We start from the raw sequence: 5301 nt of genomic DNA on the forward strand, positions 1-5301 counted from the left end.
CTGGCTGTTGTGTTTTATTTTATGCTGGGCATTTTACATTATTCCCTTTAATTCTCATATCTGCCTAATGTGTTAGGTAGAATCACTCTCTGTGTTATCAACGATGAAACTCAGGTGTGGGAAAAGAACAAAGCATCCCGTGACTCGTTGGCTGGGCCCTGGTGTCTGCCTGATGCACACCAACTTCACAGAGCATCCATGTCAGGCAGGATCATTGTGCACCCGTGACGCAGCAGGACAGAATTAAGGCCACTCGGTAACTAGGCCTGAGCATGGACAAAAGCGATGTCGCTGTGAAACCATAAAAATGGCCAAACAGTGCCCTCTCCTGTTTCACGTGAGAGACTGCTGTTTCTCTCCCAGGTTTTTCGGCCCTCCCCTGTTCCTCCACCTCCTGGATAACAATTGTGAAGATCCCAAGTTATAGACACTGTTATAGCCCCATTCCTCGACAGCACCCAATCCAGGGCAACACTTTGTTTCCTTGAACATTTCCTAAAATCACCCTACCAATGCCCAAATCCTTCAGTAAGCACCCCGACGCACACACACTGAGACTCTGCGCTGCCCCCTAGTGTGCAGTCTTCTTAGTGCAATGGGTACCAATTAACTCAAAATTTGTTTGGCTACCAGGCTGTTCCTGCTGGCTTGGCCTCTGGCTGGTGGGTGTCCACAGGATGTAAGTAACTTGCTAAACTCAAAGGTGGCAAAGCCAGAACTGGAGCTTCTGACTGCCACATCACTCTGCATCTTTGGGCACTTACTTTGTAACACGCCCGATTCATAGTTTAGAATTAACCTCACCCAAAGAGAGGTCCAGCCTCTGCCCTTGGCTAGGGGGAGGTGACCTCTGGGTCCTGGAATGTCTTATCTCACAGGAGTGTCTTTGTTTGTTTGGGGGCTTTGGAGACTAAAGGCAGAGTCTGATCAAGCCTCAGTAAAGTCTCTGGGCAGCAAAGGCTCAGGTAGACTTTCCTGGTGGACAGTGCCCTGTTCATATCCTCACACATTGTGGCCCTGAGAAGGCAAGGCTGCCCAGAGCCCCAGAGGGAGAGCACGCCTCCCTGGAAGCTCACAACTGGGCCCTTCCTGGATCCTGCCCTAAGCGTCTCTTCCTTTGGCTGATTTTAATTTGTATCTTTTCATGATCATAAAACTATAATCATAAGTTTAGTGCTTTCCTGAGTTCTGTGAGTCACCCTAGAAAATTTCTGAAGCTGTGTGTGGTTGTAAGCACCCCCATATTTGCAGCCAGCTGGTCTGAAGTGGAGGTGGCCCTGGGGACTCTGAACTTGCAGCTGGCGGCTGATGTTGGGACAGTCTTGTGGGGACTGTTCCCTTGGACTGGACCTCTGCTGCAGAGGAGGCCAGGCGTCCCAGAGATGTGGTGGTCTGGAGGGCTATGCCCCCAACCTCAGTCTGGCCACTTGCAGGCACTGGTTCTCTGGAGAGTGAGCAGGCACGGTAGGAAAGAAAGACCCTTTCCATTTAGGGAACTTTCGATAAAGCCAGCCAGACAGCTGAGGGGAGTGGGCTGGGCTGAGGCTCAAAGCCACACCTGGCATGTGAGTGTGAGTGTTTATCTGTCTCATACACCCGACCCCACTAGCTGCTGTCACCTTAGCCCCTGACTTCCCGAGCACCAGGAGGCCCTGTCAGCCCCACCTTGATCTGGGTGAGGACCATGACTCCAGCAGCTGTCAGGCCCCCACCCAAAGGCATCCATGTAAATTGCACAATGCTCTTCCTGCAGCCTATGGGCCCCTCCCAGGGCCGGCCCAGAGACAGGAAGACAGCAGGCTGTCTGTCACAAGTCCCAGGACGCGGCTGGCGCTGTGCCCTCTGCTCACCGTAGGCTGTGACCAGGGAAATGGCAAGCAAGATGAACTGAGAGCTACTCTCTTCAAGTTGGATTTATCTCAACAATGCAATGATGCTTTTATATCAGAAAATTTGCAGTTTTTAAAAACAGTGTATAAACAAATAAGAACAATAATAGGAAAGCAATTGCTTGATAAAATCCAACACAAACTTGGAAGTTATAAACAGCTCTTAACAAAGTAGGGCATCTGCATAACCTGATGTGGGGCAATTGTGCTGGTTCGTTTTATGTGTCAACTTGGCTGTGTTACAGTGCCCAGAGATTTGGTTTCAAAGTATTCTAGGTGTTTCTGTGAAGGGAGGGAGCATTTAAATTCGTGGATTTTGGGCTGAGTGCAGTGGCTTATGCCAGTAATCTCAGCACTTTGGGAGGCAGAGGCGAGAAGATTGTGTGATGCCAGGAGTTCAAGACCAGCATAGGCAGTAAAGCAAGACCCAGTCTCTAAAACAATAATAATAAATACATGAGTTGGGCCTCCACCAATCAGTTGAAGACCTTAATAGAACAAAAACTGACCTCTCAGCAGCAAGAAGGAATTCTGTTGGCAGAGTGCCATTGGATCCAAGCTGCAACTACTCCCTCGGTCTCTAGCATGTCAGCCTGCCCCATCAGGCTCTGGACTCACCAAGCCTCCACCATGTTGAGCTAATTTCTTAAAATACATGTCTCAGCCAGGTGCGGTGGCTCACACCTGTAATCCCAGCACTTTGGGAGGCCGAGGCGGGCAGATCACCTGAAGGCAGGAGTTTGAGACCAGCCTGGACAACATGGTGAAACCCGTCTCTACTGAAAATACAAAAATTAGCCAGGTGTGGTGGTGTGTGCCTATAATTCCAGCTACTCAGGCGGCTGAGGCAGGATAATTGCTTGAAGCTGGGAGGCAGAGGTTGCAGTGAGCAGAGATCATGCACTCCAGCCTGGGTGACAAGAGCGAAACTCTGTCTTAATACATATATATATGTCTCTCACTTCTCTCTCTCTCTCTCTCTCTCTCTGTCTCTCTGTCTCTCTCCCTTTCTCTGTAGGTTCTGTTTCTCTGTAGAGCATTGACAAATATAGTATATATTTGATGAAAAAAAACAAACCCGTCAAACCTTACATTCATTTCCTTACAGCTAAGGAAGAAGATCAGGATGCCCACTACCTCTGTTTCTTGATGTTGGTTTTCTGGAGCTTGTTCAGTTTCTGTGGGTCAGGAATTGAGGCATGACTTAGCTGGTCCTCTGCAATCAATATGTTGGCCAGGGCTGCTCTCACCCCGAGGCTCAGCTGGGGAGGGATCTGTCTCCAGGCTTATGCATGTGGCTGCTGACAGGGGTCAGTTCCTCATGGGCCATGTGTCCTGAGGCCACTCTCAGCTCCTTGCCGCATGGGCCTGTCCATGGGGTAGTCACCATACGGCAGCTGGCTTCATTGATGTGAGCAAGCAAGAACTCTGAGAGGAGGAGACAAAGGTCCAGATTCCATCACAGAGCAGGTTCAGGGGCTTAAGGAAGATGGAGATCCACAGAAGACTCCAAAGGCTGTGGCCGGAAAGGCTGGTGGTGGCAAGCACGATGAAGTGCTCTAGAGAGCTCCCGGTCTTGGCAGAGGGTGCAGTTTGAGGAGCTGATCTACTCTGGGCTACCTCTGAGAAGCTGTGTTGTCCATAAGAGGAATGAGCTCACAGAGGTGATCCCAGAAGCATGCACTTGACATTCTAGGGCAAAGCTCTAGAGGACCAGACAAGCCAGTATTGACAGAGTTCTCAAGAGATCAGGCCAAGCTATGGTATTGAAGGGCACAAGAGTGGCAGGAAGAGGATGACAGGTCAGCCAGACCCCACACAATAGAGGTCAAGGTCAGACAGGATCTCAGGGACCGTTAGCTCCTCCACACTCATCCGTGATGAAGACCTGGACACCACAAATGCAAAGTCCTTTGTCCAAGGTCACACAGCAAGCCTGGGGTGTATTAGACACTCACTTTTCGTTTGTTTTTTGTTTGAAACAGTCTCACTCTGTTGTCCAGGCCGGAGTGCATTTGCATGATCATAGCTCACTACAGCCTCAATCTCCTGGGTGCAAGTAAGCCTCCAGCCTCAGCCTCCAGAGTACCTGGGACTACAGGTGTGTGTCACCATACCTAGCTAATTTTATTTTATTTTATTTTATTTTATTTTATTTTATTTTTTTGAGATGGAATTTCGCTCTTGTTACCCAGGCTGGAGTGCAATGGCGCAATCTCGGCTCACCGCAACCTCCGCCTCCTGGGCTCAGGCAATTCTCCTGCCTCAGCCTCCTGAGTAGCTGGGATTACAGGCACGCCCCACCATGCCCAGCTAGTTTTTTTGTATTTTTAGTAGAGACGGGGTTTCACCATGTTGACCAGGATGGTCTCGATCTCTTGACCGCGTGATCCACCCGCCTCGGCTTCCCAAAGTGCTGGGATTACAGGCTTGAGTCACCGCGCCTGGCAATTTTATTTTTTGTAGAGACGTTATCTCACTATGTTGTTCTGGTTGATCTCAAATTCCTGGCCTCAAGCAATCCACCACCCGCCTTGGCTTCCCACATGCTGGGATTGCAGGTGTGAGCCACCACGCCTGTATGGCACATACTGTTTTGGGCCCTCTACAGTCATCACCCTTCTTTTAGGAACAGTACCCCGATTTCCCTGGGAGGAAATCCCCTTGACTTCACTCTCAGCCCGAAAGCTTAGGGCGATGATGCATCCTAAGTCAAGGGATGGACTGCATTCCTCTGGCCACAGAGATTAGCATAGGGAGGAGCAGGTGGCCAGTGACACACCCAGAGGCTTTTTTAGGGCTGCAGAGATAGACGCTCCCTCCCACTGGCCTCGGTCCTGGGCACTGCAGGCAGAAGTGACTGCCACTATCTGTTCCCAAGGAGGGAAGAGTCTGTCCAAGGATGGAAGAAAGATGGGGGTGTCCTAGCCCTGTGACAGAGAGACACGCTTAGTCTAAGATTCAACCAGTCCCCTCTAAATTGCCCAATCGTCCATCCCAATACATTTCTCCTCTCTACCCCACCATTTTTTTCCTGCTTGATATCACTTCAGTTCAGTTTTTTTTGTCACTCATAATCACGAATCCTACTTTAAAATACAGAAAAATATTTTTTTTTCTCTTTTTTTTCTTTTTTTTTTTTTTTTGAGACGGAGTTTCACTCTTGTTACCCAGGCTGGAGTGCAATGGCGCGATCTCGGCTCACCGCAACCTCCGCCTCCTGGGTTCAGGCAATTCTCCTGTCTCAGCCTCCCGAGTCGCTGGGACTACAGGCACGTGCCACCATGCCCAGCTGATTTTTTGTATTTTTAGTAGAGACGGGGTTTCACCATGTTGACCGGGATGGTCTCGATCTCCTGACCTCGTGATCCACCCGCCTCGGCCTCCCAAAGTGCTGGGATTACAGGCTTGA

Source organism: Saimiri boliviensis, chromosome 2 (genome assembly GCF_048565385.1).
Source record: "Saimiri boliviensis isolate mSaiBol1 chromosome 2, mSaiBol1.pri, whole genome shotgun sequence".
Taxonomy (NCBI): Eukaryota; Metazoa; Chordata; class Mammalia; order Primates; family Cebidae; genus Saimiri; species Saimiri boliviensis.